Source organism: Eleutherodactylus coqui, chromosome 3, assembly GCF_035609145.1.
Source record: "Eleutherodactylus coqui strain aEleCoq1 chromosome 3, aEleCoq1.hap1, whole genome shotgun sequence".
Taxonomy (NCBI): Eukaryota; Metazoa; Chordata; class Amphibia; order Anura; family Eleutherodactylidae; genus Eleutherodactylus; species Eleutherodactylus coqui.
Genome location: NC_089839.1, coordinates 29,411,907 through 29,431,817, shown reverse-complemented (window position 1 = coordinate 29,431,817; position 19,911 = coordinate 29,411,907). Strand labels below are relative to the sequence as shown.

Here is a 19,911-nt window from a genome sequence, read left to right as displayed (position 1 = left end):
GTCCAACAAGCTATTAGATGTTTGTCTCCAAACAAGTAGCCATTTAGTGTATAATATAGAGGTTTAGATAGATGTAAAAAAAAATAATTGAGGTTACTTGGGCTTGTGAGAGAGGGGGTAACACCAAGAGAGGATAGGGGGAGTAAGAGAGAATAACATTTTGTTATGTATAATTTTTTTATTTTGCCTTATGGCAATGATTTTTTTCGTTCGGCACAGTGGCAGTGGTTATGCAATCAGTGTCCTAATAGATTTGCGCAGGACCTCTTTAAAAATCCTGCCTGCAACACTGTTTTGTGACACAAGTCCTAGAGGGGTTAAGTTATACACAGAAAACATCCTTAAGCAATCGGTCCTGCAATAGGAATCCACACCTGTAACATTGTCTTCTCTATACAGAAAATTCTGTTCGACAAAAATCAAAATTACCTGCTAAAACAAACATTTTCCACATTGTGAAAATGAACTTTTCCACTGTGTAAAATCTTAAATGTTCTCCAAAAACCAAGTTTTGGTTTAAGCGATTTCTACATTGTGAACATAAGAATGGCTTCTCTGTGTGCCTTTTTATGTTCTACAAGGCTTGATTTCTATGTAAAACATTTCCCACATTTGAGGAAAGCAAAATGCTTCTCCCCTGTGTGAGTTCTCTGATGTTTAACAAGATTTGATTTCATGATAAAACATTTGCCACATTCTGAACAGGAGAAGGTTTCTCCTCTGTGTGAGTTCTCAGATGTTTAAAAAGACCCGATTTCTGGCTAAAACACTTGCCACATTCCGAACATGAGAATGGCTTCTCCCCTGTGTGACTTCTTAGATGTTCCACAAGATGTGATTTCCAACTAAAACATTTCCCACATTCTGGACATGAAAATGGCTTCTCCCCTGAGTGAGTTCTCTGGTGTTTAAGAAGAATTGATTTCTGGTTAAAACTTTTCCCACATTCTGAACATGAAAATGGCTTCTCCTCAGTGTGAATTCTTAGATGTCCTACAAGACTTGATTTCTGTCTGAAACATTTCCCACATTCTGAGCATGAAAAAGGCTTTTCCCCTGTGTGAGTTCTCTGATGCTTAGCAAGATCTGATTTTTGGCTAAAACATTTTCCACATTCAGGACATGAAAACGGCTTCTCCCCTGAGTGAATACTTAGATGTTTCACAAGACCAGACTTCTGTCTAAAACATTTCCCACATTCTGAACATGAAAATGGCTTCTCTTCTGTGTGAGTTCTCAGATGCTTAACAAGATCAGATTTTTGGCTAAAACATTTTCCACATTCTGAGCATGAAAATGGCTTCTCCCCTGTGTGAATACTTAGATGTTTCACAAGATTTGATTTCTGGCTGAAACACTTGCCACATTCTGAACATGAAAATGGTTTTTCTGCTGTATGAGTTCTCAGATGATGTTTAAAAACACCAGATTTCTGACTGAAACATTTGCCACATTCTGAACATGAAAATGGCTTTTCACCTGTGTGGCTTCTTAGATGTTCCACAAGATACGATTTCCACCTAAAACATTTCCCACATTCAGGACATGAAAACGGCTTCTCCTCTGTATGAGCTCTCTGATGCTTAACAATATCTGATTCTTGGCTAAAACATTTTCCACATTCTAAACACGAAAATGGTTTTTCTCCTGCGTGACTATTTAGATGCTTCACAAGATCTGATTTCTTGCTAAAACATGTGCTACATTCTGAACAGGAAAATAGTTTTTCTTCTGTGTGAGTTCTCAGATGATGCTTAAAAAGACCAGATTTCTGGCTAAAACATTTACCGCATTCTGAACATGAAAAAGGCTTTTCTCCAGTGTGGCTTCTTAGATGGTCCACAAGATATGATTTCCAACTAAAACATTTCCCACATTCAGGACATGAAAATGGCTTCTCCCCTGTATGAATTCTCTGATGTTTAAGAAGAATTGATTTCTGGCTAAAACTTTTCCCGCATTCTGAACATGAGAATTGTTTCTCCTCTGTATGAGTTCTCTGATGCTTAACCATATATGATTTTTGGCTAAAACATTTTCGACATTCTGGACATGAAAACGGCTTCTCCTCTGTGTGAGTTCTTAGATGTCCCACAAGATTTGCTTTCTGTTTAAAACATTTGCCACATTCTGAACATGAAAATGGTTTCTCTGCTGTGTGAGTTCTCAGATGATGTTTAAAGAGACCAGATTTGTGCCCAAAACATTTACCACATTCCGAACATGAAAATGGCTTTTCTCCAGTGTGGCTTCTTAGATGTTCCACAAGATATGATTTCCAACTAAAACATTTTCCACATTCAGGACATGAAAACGGCTTCTCTCCTGTGTGAATTCTTTGATGCTTAAGAAGAATTGACTTCTGGCTAAAACTTTTCCCACATTCTGAACATGAAAATGACCTTGCATTGCTAGGATTTCTGTTCTGAAAAGAAAGTTTAGATTTTCTTTTAAACTGCTTCCCACATTGGAATAGTTCCCCTTGTCCATGAATAGGTCTATGTTTGTTAATCAGTGATTGGTTAGATAAAGGTTGATTATGACCATTGGAGAATAGATCGCTAGTCTGAAGCACTATGGGTACATTAGGAGTTATTGTATTTATTTGTGTGGTGTAATCTTCTACTTCCTGATATAGAGATACATCGAGATGTCCATGGGAGCCTCTTATCCAATCTGCACCTGGAGAAGAAAGCAAAAATTTCTTATATTCCAAAACTAAACAATTGAGCTTTTATTAAGCAATTAAGCTTTATTAAGACAGTAGTAAGCAAGGAAATTTAAAGGAAAGTTAGCTTGCAAGAAAGCCAACATATGATTTTAAGAAAAGCACACGTACTTGCAGTGATGGAAGACCAAAGTATTAACAAACACATCATAGTTTTTGTAAGTACTTTGTCAATGGAGTTTCTAAAAACTAATTCCTAGTACAGGTAGTGACAGTTTTTTCTATCTAGACCATATACTATAATATATCACAGTGTTAATTGACAAATACTATTTAACTTTTTTTTGGCAAATTCCATAAACAAGATATGTGCCCCTATAATCACTTTACAGAGTGGGGATTTATAGAATAGGGTTAAAAAAAGCCACATATGACAGACTCCCTCAACACATGGAAGAAGAATCTCTGGTCATGATTATAAATGCAATGTGTGGCACACATTCAACAATTCCCATCACCCAAAGTGAAGCATGGTAGTAGCAACATCATGGATGGGGCATGGAAATTTGTTGGGGAGTGAAGGAAAAATTGATGGCATTAAATACAGGACAATGCTTAAGGTAGACTTGCTTCAGTCTGCCAGGGATAAAAAACAGAGGTTCACCTTCCAGCACAGGGGTGCACAACTCCAATCCTCAAGGCAGACCGACCGGTCATGTTTTCTGAATTTCCTCAGTATTGCACAGGTGATGTAATTGTCAGAGCCTCAGACTCTGCAACAGATGTACTTACTATAGGATATTCTGAAAACATGACCTGTTGGGGGTGCCTTGAGGACTGGAGTTGTGCACCCCTGTTCCAGCAGGACAATGACCCTATAAATGCTTCCAAAGCTATACTGGAAGGGTGTAACAAGAAACATGGAAATGTTTTGGAGTCACAGCCTAGACCTTAATCCAATTGAGGATCTGTGGCATAACTTGAAAACTGCTGAACACTAATGCAACCATCTAATTGGAAGCAATTGGAAGACTTTTACCTGGAAAATGGGTAAAATCCCAGTAACAAGATGTGCTGAGCTAATAGAGACAAACCTCAAGGGACTTACATCTGTAATTGCAGCAAAAGGGGGTTCCACAAAATGTTTTGTATTAAATTATACAATATACAGTCAAACCTCTAGTTTCGTTGGTAATCCGTCCGAAAGCAATCGGCAAAACTTGAAACCAATGAAATTCCAGGCAATTACTTGCATAGTAATCAATGTAAATCCAATTAATTTATTCTAGACATTCCATAAAACACACAAAACCACATTTAATAGAGAATAAATGTTTAAAAACAATAATAATAAAAGAATATAAAAGTCTACTGTAAAGAATAAATGAACATGTTATTGTGTTTTATCTGTGCTGTTACATAGGACTGCAGGTCACATCTACTACATCATCTTTCCTTAGCGTTATCACTGTGTTCTCTGTGTTGTTGCATAGCACTGAAGATGGCATCATTATCTGTCCTCAGCATTATCACTGTGTGTTATCTCTGGTGTTACATAGGACTGCCAGTGACATCAATGTGTTATCTGTCCTAAGTTATCACTGTGTTATCTGGGTAAACATGGCCACTTACATTACACTACAGTACTGTTTTACTAGTGCCCACAGCGATGCTGGAGAAGGGTGGGTAGTGTTTCAGCATCAGGAGGAGGAGACGCTGAGCAGGAGATCACGTGAGCCAGCGGCCACCAATGAAACAAGAAGCAGCCAATGAAACTAGAGGCAAATTTCTGGCTTGAAAAATCAGTGAAACTGGAAACCGAATAAACTAGAAGACAATGAAACTAGAGGTTTGACTCTACATAGATGACAGAATGCACATTAGAGAGGGGGGAGACCACCCTTCACACTCTGTAGGAGGAAGACGTCATTAGAGACAAAACCCCTGTGAGTTCACATGTACAGTGGAGAGAAGTACACATTGAAGGCTCCTCCATGTGCCTGTGTGTGGAGTGGGTTAAACATGGAGAAACAATTGCAGTATTGGGAGGAGTAAAAGACTAAGGCGCACACCCCTAAATATTCAGTACCACTTTATATGCTCAAAGCCATGTAAAGATCACACCAACACACGACAACTGTGCTATTACAGGGATCCTTGATGAAGTGTTACTACCGAGAATGAGGAATCAGGACTTATACTGAGAAAAAAATAGATGAGTAGAGAAACTCTTTTTGGCAAACCCTATTTTTTAGGCATCCGAATCATGTGAATAGCCGTCCATAAAGTGAAGCTGAGAGCAAAACAAGGTGATGTCATGCGCACTGATTACAGTGATATGTCTGGGGTACATATCTGTGCTACAGTTTGGGAGAAAGTTGCATTTTATTATCAGCAGCCAGACACAGACCTAGTCCTCCATATTCATGAGCTGCAGCTAGCCTTACCCACCCTGCCTTCCAGCTATTGATGGGCAGGTCTCTTTTAATGAACTGTAATAGGCAGACAACTGGCAATCAGTGGCTGGAGGGCGGTTTTAGCTATGACTAGCCAGCAGCTCATGAATATCCAAGACTACTTCAAGTAATCCTCTGTGAATGTGCTGATAACATGCACATTTTCCCCCCTAACTACTACACAGATTCACACATATCTCTTTAAATACTGCATTTCCCCAGTGATGCTGGCCATGGCTTCTGTCAGTTGATTATCTGGGGTGCCAAAAACGGAACAAATGGCAATAAGTTGTTCACCTCGGGACATTACTATATTAAGTGGGTGAGGGCTGGGACAAGCTGTCATGGAAATCTTAGGTGCTTTCAGAAGAAAAAAAAAAGGAGATTGTTTATAGAAGAGTCACCTGTGAATCGCTCACTATGTATTCTGCCTCTGACTGTGTCTGATCAGTTCTGGAGTCTACTGTATGGTCTGCCGCGGTGATGAGTAAGACAAGTTGTTACGATTGTGGGGGCAAACTAAGCATGGGGCCCATACGATCGTGACCAAGAGACGGATACACACACGGGTTTCAGACAACTGACCCTGAACTACAGGGAGGATGACATGGCCCTACCTGAGTGAGGACATCGCCCTAATAAAGGGCGGCCCAGTGGTCTTCGGATCTGGGCCCTAGCTGCTCCTAGGAACCACGCACCAGAACAGGACCCATACACATGCCGCATGACAGGGACAGAACAGGACACACAGAGCCAGAAAACACAGCATACAGCAGCCAAAATGCAACCACTAGTAACAGGTGATAAGCTATATAAATATCAGGTATTAGTTGACATTTTGATCAAAAACGTGGAAGCTAGCAGGCCACTTTACGGCTCCTGGCTATACCGCTAGTCCCTACACTAACCAGGAGTCCAGCAGCACCGGACACAGGTCACACAGCAAGCTGCACAGGACAGAACTACTGGCACAGACTCACAGCAGACTACAACATATAGTGGAAACCACAAGGACTTTATCCAGAGCTCACATGCACACAGACGAAACTCACAGCAAGTCTACGTGTCCTCATACTGGGGTGGATAGACAGCCACTGAGCTGACATCAAGAACTGTGTCAGGGATCCACCAACTGACACACAGACCAAGACATAAGAAGTTTGGAGGCTGCACCTGTCAGGGGAAAGGAAAAGGGGAGCTGCATGTACCGCAGACTAGGACTGCAGATGTCCAAACCGCCTTTAGGGAAGCAGAGAGACAAAACAGACCTACATGCCAACACAGATCTGAGTGGGAAACAAAACAGATACATCCAAATAGTACAAGACCAGCTTCAGACTGACAGGAACTGGTTTATATGTGCTGCAGACTAAAGGGGATTGGCTGCTGGAGAATACCACACCCAGCCAGCTCAATTACTCACCACCTGAGGAGCTGTACTGCTAGGAACTTTAGTACTACAGATCCCAGCAGCACATGTAACAGTGTCTCCCCTTTGAAAAAAAGGGCCTCAGGACCCTTTAAGCATAACAACAAAAATTATGCGACTCCTCCAAACCGCGCACGTGTACAGGAGTTATCTAAAAAAGACGTGACACCAAGGCAAAGATGGTAAAATGGGAGAGAGTAAAGCAACTCCACCAAGAGACACTACGCAGCACAGGACTTATCACTACGGGCCTAGTACACTGTAAATATGTCTCAACCAGGAAAGGTGTAGCACAGGACTTATTCATACGGGCCTAGTGCAAACGCCAAAACGCCTATGAAGGGGGGAGCAAATGTAACACATACGTGTCCTCATACTGGGGGGATAGACAGTCAGCCACTGAGCTGACATCGGGAACTGTGTTAGGGATCCACCAAGTGACACACAGAGCAAGACATAAGACGTTTGGAGGCTGCACCTGTCAGGGGAAAGGAAAAGGGGAACTGCATGTGCTGCAGACTAGGACTGCAAATGTCCAAACCATCTTCAGGGAAGCAGAGAGACACAACAGACCTACATGCAAACACAGATCTGAGTGGGAACATCACAGATACATCCAAACAGTACAAGACCAGCTTCAGACTGACAGGAGCTGGGTTTATATGTGCTGCAGGCTGAAGGGGATTGGCTGCTAGAGAATACCACACCCAGCCAGCTCAATTACTCACCAACCTGTGGAAATGTGCTGCTATGAACCTTAGTACTACAGATCCCAGCAGCACACATAACACAAGTCTAGTCTGTGAAACAACTCCCATCATACATTACCATGCTTCAAGTTAAACTGATAGCTGTAGTTTCACATGGTAGAAACATATCGTAGAGGTTAAACAGACTTTGCAGTTGATCATCATGCCAAGTTTGATACTGTTGTACTATTTATGTACCGAGCTTGCTTCTGGGGCCGTATTTATGAACCAAGTTTGGTTCTGGCACTACATGTGTTAAAGTTGGAGCTGTACAATGAAGACTAAACTTTTATATTCAGCTTAACCCCTAATATTGTATTTTTGGCATTAGCTGCATCTATCACCAATGGGGCTAGTTGTGTTGGCCCCACCGCCTGACAATATGAACTCACCTACAACATGAGGCCACTTTTACTATTTTTTTTCCCCCAGAGCCACTTTAAAGAGGAACTACAGCCACAAACTGCATATCATTTTTATTAGAAAAATCAATGCCCCCCCCCCACATAAATATTTTACTAATTACAACTCATTAATTAAAAAATGAGGCATAAACAGATAGAAATGACATGACCTCCCACATTTCCTCTCAGTATATAGTAATGTGCAAAGTAATAATGAAAATGTTACTTACTGTTGATTAGTGATGACTTAGAACAACAAAAACTAAAGACTTGATGACGGGAACAAAAATCACACAAGTTTACTGAATAGAAACTCTCAACAAACTGACTTGTTGTTATGTTCAACTGCAGCAAACCTCAGATTAACAAGTCCCAACATGCATCTCTCAGTTTCAGATCCAGGAAAATATGATGAAACGTGCCCAGACATTGAATAGTGATTGTCCTATAACTAGGTCGCTGCCACCTAACCTCTTCTCTGACCATCTGGCAGAGATTACCTATTAAGAATTCCTGTTCCACCCTAATTAGATTAGCCTTTCCCAAGCCTTAGGCTGGATTCACATGAAGGTATGTCGGCTCGGTTTTCACGCCGAGCCGATATATACGTCCTCCCCATGTGCAGGGGGGGAGCCTGGAAGAGCCAGGAGCAGGAACTGAGCTCCCGCCCCCTCTCTGCCTCCTCTCCGCCCCTCTGCACTATTTGCAATGAAAGGAGGCGGGACGGGGGCAGGGCCAAGTGTCCCGAATTAGCCCCGCCCCATCCCACCTCTCCTCATTGCAAATAGTGCAGAGGGGTGGAGAGGAGGCAGAGAGGGGGCGGGAGCTCAGTTCCTGCTCCTGGCTCTTCCTGGCTCCTTCCCCCTGCAGAGAGAGCTGACGTATATCGGCTCGGCGTGAAAACCGAGCCAATATACGTTCGTGGGAATGCACCCTTAGCTATAGAGTTTCATCCAGCAGCATTTGAGAATGGAGCAATGATTCAACAATCGCCACCGCCCGCTGATTGGACTCTGAACTGGGGTCTTCATCGCTTAGCTCCCAGTGCTCCATGTGAGGACCTCTCCTCCGTGTCCGGTGGGACAGGAAGAACACTGGAGAATGGTGGTGGGAGGTGGCCTTTTGAACTCTCCTCTTCCTGTCCCAGTCAGGTCAAGCAGGCAACCTTCATGTGTGCTGTCAGGATGGATGGAATGTAAAAAATATGATTCTTGTGCACATGGGCATCTAAGTAGTAGTAAGGCAGCAGGACCAATCAAAAAAATTGCATTTTGTGGTTAAAAAAAGGGAGAAATATCCAAAACACAAAATCCGCGCTCACAGGATACGTATTAAAGGGGATCAATTAAACCTAATTTAGTAGGTCATGAAATGAATATATACAGAACAATAAGCAGTAAACTTAAAATTTACTTATTTACAGATCCGTCATCAGAAGTGGAGGAGAAGCGAGTCATCAGCACATTGCCTTTCTATGTAAGGTTAATGAAACTCTCTTACCATTCACTGACAGTGATATGGGATTATCGAGGCCACTCATCGCTCCACCAGAACTTTCCTGCAAAGTAAAGAGATGACAAAGAAGTAAAAGGCCCCACATTATCTTATACCCAGACAGAGGTGGAAAACCCCTCAACGACATGAACCAATCTGCCCTGAAAGGAGAAGGATCTGCTCAAGTGGGGATCAAACTGGATCAACATTCAACCAAGGATCAAATATTACAAAACATTGGCGGTACTGACTAGTTGTATCCGATAAAGTGAAGTGCTGAAGCGAGCCAGAGGTGCAGCAGGCGGTTGGTAAGAGTCTCTGCATAGTTTAGGTACTAAAGGATATCTGTATGTGATGCCAGTGCCTTTATATGAAAAAAAACCTTACTTATGGTAATGAAATAACGAGACCAGTCCAATTGGATGCCAGTAAACTGAAGGCATGCAGTTTACTATGTAAAGTTAGGTCATAGAGACAGTTCACTTTTGTGGATTTGGGAGCAATGATAACAACAACAGTTACATTTACATCCACATTGACAGTGTCAAATTTCTTTTATGATGACCTCTCTTTCTGACTGGCTCCGATTTCCTTACTCAGGATGGAGGAGAAACTCCACTACTCTCAGTTCTTCCTCCCTCTGGCTCTTCTGATGATACATTCGCTGTCTCACCACACTATATCTCTCTTCTGCTCTTTTCTCTGCGTCTGCCCTCTTCTGCTCCCAATCTCCAACCACCAACTGACAGCGTACGCACACTTAAAATTACCTTTTCCATGCAGGCTCTGGTGTTGCTAAGCAACCAAAGCACCAATCAGTAAGCTGTTGCTGGGATAGCTATTTCAGGAATAACAGCTTTTATCTCAGGTGGGGCACTCATAGTGAGATCCCAGGAACTTATTAACTCCCTTTAACTACTCTGCAGTTAATAGGTGTGAAATTACAATCACCAACATGATTATCAGCTTAAGGCTTGAGTGAGATATCAGTCCGAAAGCTCGAACCAATATCACACTTGTAAACCTGAAATTATTTTTTGTGCTTGTAATGTATTTTGCGCATGCCATTATCACGCGTGTGAAAATTAAATATTTTTTTTCAAGGTAAGAAATTAAAAATTGCATTGCACTTGGGTAGTAAAAATCTTCATTCATCTGTCTGTAGAAGATTTGCAGAAATCTCAGCTTCATCTACCTGATGATCCAGTGGGACATGTTCCTTTTCCTCTGGACAATCCTGGGAATATAGAGGACTGGGACATCTCTCTGAGGGATTTCTAGGACTGGATCCATCTATAGGAAATAACCAGAGAGACTGAATACATTATATATCTGATGATCAGATTATGGCGAGACTAGCCGACCCTCAAAACTGTCCTCTACAATAAAGGAAGGTCTCCTCTTACCCGGTGATGTGAGGGGCTGCTGATCCTCCATCATGACGTCCTTGTACAGAACCTTGTGTCCTTCTAAATACTCCCACTCCTCCATGGAGAAATAGACAGTGACGTCCTGACACCTTATAGGAACCTGACACACACAATATACCGTCATCCTCCAGACTCCTCCCTTGGCGGTATTATATAATGTCCCCCATTCCCAGCAGCGCTCACCTCTCCGGTCAGCAGCTCAGTAATCCTGTGGGTAAGTTCTAGGATCTTCTGCTCATGTATCAGTGAATAAGATGAAGGCTCGGTGATGGGGCTCTGGGTCCGGCTCCGTCCTCCTGACACACACTCACCAGACCACTTCTTCACTACTGTGTAATCCTGTGGATGGTGAGACACTGATCACTACATGGAGGCTACGAATCTTTCACCTTTCCCATCATTCCCCTGTTAATTACTAGAGATAAGAGTGGCATCCTGTGAAGCTCTCACCTCCCCAGTTATCCAGTAGATGATCTCCAGGGTGAGGTCTAATATCCGGGCAGCCATGTGGTCTCTGTCCTTCTCCATCCTTGGTGGGTCACTGATGGAAAGGACCATCGTCTTTATCTGTGAAAGTCCTGTACCTAAGGAACCTGAGGGCAACAAAAAACGTCTTCCATGAAGGGCCTCACTACTAGAGGATTATAAAGGACTAGTGACAGTGTAAAATAGAGGTGACTGAAAATGAGTAATAATCGTTACATGTAGACGTGCACTTTTCATTTGAACAATGATTTTAAGATGAACTTAAAATCCATAATTCATTTACTGAGAGGTAAAGCAAACGTTTATCTTTAAATAGATTGCATGCTGTTATATCCATCGGATATCCATTGAAATCTACCATCATCTGAGAGCAGAACAATGCAGCTGTATGCACAGCTGGGCGCGTGATTAATCACAGGCTGGGCTCTGCAAACAGCTCTTGGAGGCCTTTTTACATGCAAATGAAGTTGATAAAGTGTTAATGTCCATTAAGACTTTAGTTTTATCCCATTGCTTCTAGTCTTTCCTTGTACAAATGAGAATAGGGCTGATCCCTCTGCGCTGTGACGGCCCTTCAGATATTTGTAGACAGCTATTAAGTCTCCTCTCAGCCTTCTTTTTTGCAAGGTAAACATTCCCAGATCCTTTAACTGTTCCTCATAGGATATGATCTGCAGACCGCTCACCATCTTGGTAACTCTTCTCTGAACTTGCTCCAGTTTGTCTGTCTTTTTTAAAGTGGAGTGCCTAGAACAGGACACAGTATGCCAGATGAGGTCTGACTAAGGAAGAGTAGAGGGGGATAAGTACCTCACGTGATCTAGACTCTATGCTTCTATTAATACATCCAAGAATTGTGTTTGCCTTTTTTGCTGCTGCATCACATTGTTGACTCATGTTCAGTCTATGATCTATTAGTATACCCAAATCTTGTTCACATGTGCTGCTGCTTAGCCCAATTACTCCCATTCTGTATGTGCTTTATTCATGTTTCTTTCCCAGATGTAGGACTTTGCATTTCTCCTTGTTAAATACCATTCTGTTAATCGCCACCCACTGTCCAGGTTTTTCTAGATCTTTCTGAATACTCTCTCTCTCTTCCCCAGTATTAGCTATTGCTCCTACCATTGTATCATTGACAAATTAGATCAGTTTCCCATCAATTCCCTCCTCCAAATCATTTATAAAAATGTTAAACAACACTGGGCCCTAGAACAGAGCATTGTGGTATCCCACTCGATACATTCTTCCACTTGGATGGGCAGCCATTTATGACCACTCTTTGAGTACGATCACTCAGCCAGTTGTGAATCCACCTAACAGTTGCCTTGTCAATCCCATATTTGTTCATTTTTTTCAATGAGTATGGAATGAGGTACTTTGTAAAAATGCTTTACTAAAGTCAAGATATTTTATATCCACCGCATTTTCCTGATGAACCCAGTCAGTGATTCTGTCATAGAAGGAAATTAAATTCATCTGGTATGACTTGTTTGATACAAACCCATGCTGGCTCTGGTTAATTACTCCATTTTTATCCAAGAACTTGCATACATGATGTTTAATAATTTGTTCAAAGATCTTTCCCGGTATAGAAGTCAGGCTCACAGGCCTGTAGTTTCCTTAATCCACCTTCTTCTCTTTTTTGAAGATAGGGACAACATTTGCCCTTTTCCAGTCTTCTGGGACTTCTCCTGTTCTTCAGGAGTTTTCAAAGATTATGGCAAGTGGTTGAGGAATTACCTCCGCTGCTTCCTTTAGTATCCTAAGATGTAATTCATCTGGGCCTTGAGACTTGAATTCATTTAAGTTAGCTAAGTATTCCCTCACCATGTCTCTGCTTATAGATGGCCTGCATTCTTTTATTCCACCAACAGCACAGGGAAGATCAGTTGATGTTCCATCTACTTTCTGAGAGAAAACAGATACAAAATAGGATTTTAAAAGTTCAGCCTTCTCAAAATCATTCTTAACCAATTCACCATTTTCAGCTCAAAAGCATATTTGACTTTTCTTTTGACATACCCCCAAAATCCTTTTTTATTGCTTTTGGCCTCTGTTGCAAGCCTCAATTCATTATTAGCGCTAGCTTTTATGATACATGCCCTACAGTTTCTGCAAGCTGCATTATATCCTTCTTTAGATATTCCCCCCTCTTTCCATTTGATAAAACTATACTTTTTCTTCCTTTTCAACATGTATTCCTATTTAACAGATTACTGACCATAATATGACATATTAGTCCATTGTCCCCCGTTAGGCATTATGTCCACTTGCACGCACGGATACCACTGCTGAATCTCGGGGGGGGGGTATCCATGCGTGCCCGTGGCCATGGAGAGGAAAAGAATGCTTCTTACTAGAGATAAGCGAGCATACTTGGTGAGGCGATATACTCGAGAGAGCATCGCCTTTTTCGAGTACCTGCTGGCTCGAGGTAGCAAGGAGGAGAGTAAGAGAGACCCCTCTCTCTCTCCCTCCCAATCCCCTCTGCAACCCCCCCCCCCCCCCCCCCGTTCACCCCGTGACCCCCCGAATCTTCAGGGACAAGTCAGCAGGTACTCGAAAAAGGCAATGCTCTGTCGAGAATATCGCCTTACCGAGTATGCTCGCTCATCTCTACTTCTTACTTCTCCGGGTCCAGCACGGATCTCCTCGGAGGCGGCCAGATCTTCTTTCTTCAGCACGGAGGATGCGTCCGGGAACTTTGGGCCCAGCGCATGCCCAGTGCTTACATTTTTGTTTTTGAATCCCCTGCTTTCTCGCAGATCCGTGGCACCTCCACAGTGACAGCTGTGGGTGTGCCGCGGTGGGGACAGCTTCCATTGACTTCAATGGCAGCTGTCGCTGCGGGAACCGCAGGAAAATGGAGCATGCTGCGATTTCTTCCCGTGTGTGCAACCTGCACGCCGGGAAAAAATATATCTGCATGCTTTTACTTGCCGTGCGGATGCTAATGCATCCATATGGGTGGCAAGAGGCGCGGATTTTATAATTAAAATCCGCACGTGGACATGGGACCTTACATAGCCAGTACGGGGTCACACAGGATACACTGCAGGGCACCACATACAGCAGCCAGTTCTCATCTTCCAGAACACTATAACTCTCCCCCTTACCCTGAAGCAATCCCTAATCCCCCAAGACATCAGCAGGAGCTGCATTTTCCAATACCGATCTGTTCTGCAGGAAATCCCTTTCCACCGTCTAACATTTCTATCAGTCCACATTAGAAGATGGCACTCCGGTTGTTGTTGCCCTTAAGAGGGGTTTTCCAGGCAGCGCTGTCGATCAGAGCCAGGATAAAATGGGGTTGAAGTGGAAGCCACGTGTGCCGATCCATGTATAGTGGCCGGCGCTTGTAACTGCAGGCACAAGTTGCACTGATGTCAATGAGAGGTCCGCCTGCAATTACGGGTGTCGGTGTATCCCGGCACTGACAGCCGGCGCCACCAAGAAAACCCCTTTAAGTATTCACAGATATTTGGATAAAGTCCCTGCTGACGACGACAGAAAGATGTCAGAAGATACAGAACATTGCAGCTGGCTGTATACAGGGCAGTGCGGCCGTGTATACACAGTATTAGGCAGGCAGTGTACATGGGAACCCCGACGAGGGCGGTCAGAGCACATAACCCCCCTAATAATACACCGCACCCCCCTAATAATACACCGCACCCCCCTAATAATACACCGCATCCAAGAACTGTAACCACCAGTGATGGAACTGCAACTAATATCAGTGCTGCACATTGTCTGCAATAACTACGGTGCAGCTGGAGGACCAAAATACCTCCGGACCATCACAGCAAAACATCCGCAGCAAAGATTAGCCATGAAGAACCGGGATTTTATCTATTTCTCCAATATGCGATTCATTCCACATCCGACAAACTGGTATCCGAGGCGCAACTAACGGCAGGAGATAAATGCAGCCGCCGCAATACGGACACACGGACGGTTACCTCTAACTGACCTGGACTGACCGTCATACAGCCCAATGCACAGACTCATGCAGCGCACACACCTCTACTACCTGCTGACCTCATCAGGAGAGAACTTCAAGAAACTCCTCCCACACACGTGACTGGTCACATGATCATGACATCATCACAGGTCCTTTACCCCAGTAGGATCCAGCATCTCCTGGAGGCCCCGCCCCTTCCTGTGACATCACTACCAGCCCAGTTATTATGTAGGCAGCCCAGTAGTGAGGTGAGGGGGCTGCAGGGGCTTCGATCAGGCGCAGCCTCCATTATCAGTGCATATGCTTCAGGAAGACTGACAGCCAAGACGTTGCATGATGGAGGAATAAAGCAGATTTCTTTTAATGCACCCTAGGGCATGACTGCCAACTGTCCCGAATCCTGCAGGACAGTCCTGGGTGGCAGGAGACTTATCCCCCCTCGCATCCCACAAGCATTAGACTCGCTAATAGTCCTGGACTGGTCGCAGAAGGCGCCGCTGCTGTAATTAGTATGACCTCTGACCTCTGTGTTCTTGCTTGTCGGAGGTCAGAGGTCGCAGTGATTACAGCAGCAGCACTAAGTGAGTTAACTGCTTGTTAGGAGGCTGGAGGTCCACTATTATGACTAGGGCTACTATTGAGGGTCACTATTATTATTGGGGCCACTATTAAGACTGGGGTTACTATTGTCTTAATAGTGGCTCACGCCTCAAACGCGCTTCATCTGGCGGTGCTCTAGAAGTGCTGAACGGCTGTGGAGGAAGTCGCAAACGTCCGCAAACTTCCTCCCCTACAAATTCATGCTCAGAACCTACAACCTCTCCCTCCACCATGCCAAACAAGTCTATTTCACCTCTCTAGTCTCCTCACTATTGCACAACCCTAAACGGCTCTTTGATACTTTTCACTCCCTTCTCAGCCCTAAACCACAGCCCCCGGTGACGGATCTCAGTGCTGAAGAGCTGGCTGCCTACTTCAGAAAGAAAATTGATGACATCCGTCAGGAAATAACTTCCCAATCCCAGACTAGCCCTGACCCTAGTCTTGTCAGCACTGCATCTAGCTCCTGCTCACTGTCTGTACTCAGACCAGCGACAGAGGAAGAAGTCTCCAAATTGCTCTTCTCTGCTCGCCCCACCACCTGCGCTAGCGACCCCCTCCCCTCACACCTCCTCCGTTCCTTCTCCCCAGTGGTCATCTCCCATCTCACCACTATATTCAACCTCTCTCTGACCTCTGGCATCTTTCCCTCTTCTTTCAAACACGCCATCATATCCCCACTGCTAAAAAAGCCGACTCTGGACGCGACTGATGCTGCCAACTACCGACCCATCTCAAACCTCCCCTTCATCTCCAAACTACTAGAATGCCTAGTTTACTCCCACCTTGTAAGCTATCTATCAGACCACTCTCTCTTAGACCCCCTACAGTCTGGCTTCCGACCTCAACACTCGACAAAAACTGCCCTTACAAGGGTATCCAATAACCTACTGACAGCCAAATCGAGGGGTGATTGCTCCCTACTGATCCTCCTCGACCTTTCCGCAGCATTTGACACTGTTGACCACAAACTCCTCCTCAGTATGCTTCGCTCCATTGGCCTAAAGGACACTGCTCTCTCCTGGTTCTCCTCCTACCTATCTGACCGCTCTTTCAGTGTCTCCTTTGCTGGCTCTACCTCCCCTCCTCTTCCCCTTGCTGTTGGGGTCCCCCAGGGCTCGGTCCTTAGCCCCCTTCTTTTCTCTATCTACACAGCCCCTATTGGACAAACCATCAGGAGATTTGGCCTCCAATACCACCTGTACGCTGACGACACCCAGCTATACACCTCTTCCCGTGACATCTCTGCACCTTTCCTCCAAACCATCACCGACTGTCTATCCGCTGTCTCTAACACTATGTCCTCTCTCTACCTAAAACTAAACCCCTCTAAAACTGACTTACTGGTATTTCCACCCTCCACTAACCGACCTCATCCTGACATATCCATCTCAGTGTGTGGCGCCACCATAACTCCTAGACAACACGCCCGCTGCCTTGGAGTCATATTCGACTCTGATCTATCATTTACCCCCTACATCCAATCTCTGGCCCGAACATGTCAGCTGCACCTCAAGAACATCGCAAGAATCCGCTCTTTTCTCACTGTGGACATGTTAAAAACGCTTACTGTTGCCCTCATCCACTCCCGGCTCGATTATTGCAACTCTTTGCTGATCGGCCTCCCCTGCTCCAGACTCTACCCTCTCCAATCCATCCTGAATGCGGCAGCCAGGCTCATCTTCCTGTCCAGCTGCTACTCGGACGCCTCTGCCCTGTGCCGGTCACTGCACTAGCTGCCCGTTAAATACAGAATTCAATTTAAACTCGCTACCTTCATCTACAAAGCCCTCCAAAGCGCAGAACCACCCAATATTGCCTCCCTCATCTCAATCCATCAAGCAGCCTGGGCTCTCCGCTCTGCTAACAAAACCAGACTGAGCACCCCTTTAATTTGAACTTCTCATTCCCACCTCCAAGACTTCTCCAGAGCAGCAGCGGCCCTCTGGAACGCACTACCAAAGGCTACCCCGAGCAATCCAGGACTCGCAGAACTTCAGGCGTGCTCTAAAAACGCACCTCTTCAGGGAGGCATACCGCATTCCTTAAACAAACCCCTCTGTACGGCGCCTGATAACATGCTCCCTGACCTACTGACTGCAATCCCTGCTAGCCATCATAAACCGCTCCTGCAGTCATACCGATTCTGCCGTCATAGGCTAAATGTCTGACCATTGTCTATGTGTATAACATCCCTCACTCTCCACCTCGCCATACCGTGCACATCTCCAGCCCCTTTACCTTCTGTATCACCTCACTTTTTGTAGTATGTAAGCTCGTTGGAGCAGGACCCGCACCCCTATTGTTTGCATCGACTGATTACTATGTAACCGTGGTTCTGTAATTTCTGTATTTCGTTTTTCTGTATTCCCCCTGTCTATGTAAGTGCTACGGAATATGTTGGCGCTATACAAATAAAGTCTATTATTATTATTGTTGCTGCGGCCACTATAGGAGTCACTGTTACTACCGGGACTACTATAGATGTCACTATTACTACCACAGCTACTATGAGGGTCACTATTACGACTTGGGGTAATACCGGGGATTGCTATTACTACTGAGGCTACTAATGTGGGTCACTATTACTACTGGGGCCACTATGGGGGTCATTATTACTACTGAGGCCACTATGGAAGTCACTATTACTACCGGGGCTACTATGAGGGTAACTATTACTACTAGGGCTACTAACAGGGGTTGCTATTACTACTGAGGCTACTTATGGGGGTTGCTATTACTACTGGGGCCACTGTATGGGTCACTATTACTAGCAGGGCTAGCACGGGAGTCACTATTACTACTGGGGCTACTATGGAGGTCACTGTTACTACTGGGGGTATTAAAAGGGGTTGCTATTACTACTGAGGCCACTATGCGGGTCATTATTACTACCGGCGCTAGTATGGGAGTCACTATTACTACTGGGGCTACTCTGGGGGGTTACTATTACTACTGGGGCCACTAACGGGTGTCGCTATTACTACTAGGGCCACTATACGGGGGGCGCTATTTCTACTGGAGCCACTATGGGGTTCACTATTACTACCAAGGCCCCTATGGGGGTAACTATTACTACCGGAACTACTAATGGAGGTCACTATTACTACTGGGGCTATTAAGAGGGGTTGTTACTCGTGGCGCCACTATGGGGGTCACTATTACTGCTGGGGCCACTATGGGTGTCACTATTACTACTATTGATACTATCAAAGCTGATACTGGCATGGATATCACACAACTGAAAGAAGCAGTGTAAAACTGAAAAACATGTAGGGAGCTCGCCTTTTGGGTCACCGAGGGTCGTGAACAACTAAACAGCATAGAACAACAACATTACTACTGGGGCGACTATTGGTGTCACTATTACTAGTGGGGCTACCATGGGGGTCACTATTACTCCTGGGGCTACTAACACGGATTGCTATTATTACTGGGGTCACTTTGGAGGTCACTATTACTACTGGGGCTATTAAAAGTGCAGTGAATGGAGTGCAGTGCGCCTGGCCCACCAGTATTTCCCGCTCAGCCTGACCCACACACCCTCTATTCGTGACATCACCAGCTCCATGTTCTCGTGATCAGTGTGTGTACTGGCAGTGCGACCCCCACCAATCAGCTTGTTATCACGTATGCCGTTTATAGGTGATAAGTTGTTGGAACCAGAAAACTTTGAAGGATTCTTTATGTCCCTCGTTTTTAGCGTGCGTTAACCCTTTGCTATTTTGATGCAGATCTGCATTAGATTTCATCTCTTCAATTTAAATTCAATTGGAAGGATGGAATCTGCTGCAGATCCGTAGCAAGATCTGCAGCAAGCCAGTGACATGTGAACGCAACCTTAAAGGGTTTATCTGGGCACATAGTGTTGTTCCAAACGATGCTCAGCATTCAATGGTTAAATAATAGAAGACATACTCGCCCTTCCCGGCTCCCCTACCACGGCTGTCTTGACAGCTCTTCAAGCTGCACTTGTCTGCAGTATTGGCTAGAGGGAGGCAATGATGACAAACTCTGGGAAAAAGGACAATGTAAACACTGAAGCCAATCACCGAATTCAGCCGCAGAGTTTCTGCAGTGCTCACATCACCCCTTGCTGTGTCACCACCACTCCCTACCCTAAGAGATGTCCAGTTGGAAACAGAGAATCGGGAAGACAGCAACAGCGGGGGAGCTGGGAAGGGTATGTATTATGTAAGCTTTTCCCTATCATCTTCATGAAAGCACC

At 44.6% G+C, this 19,911-nt stretch overlaps 1 protein-coding gene and 1 pseudogene across 1 annotated transcript in view; both read right to left on the bottom strand.

Moving 5' to 3' along the window:
• Positions 1-19,911, bottom strand: part of LOC136620111 (uncharacterized) — a 534,467-nt gene that overhangs the window by 91,919 nt on the left and 422,637 nt on the right.
• On the bottom strand, positions 176-15,107 carry LOC136620533 (zinc finger protein 271-like; annotated as a pseudogene).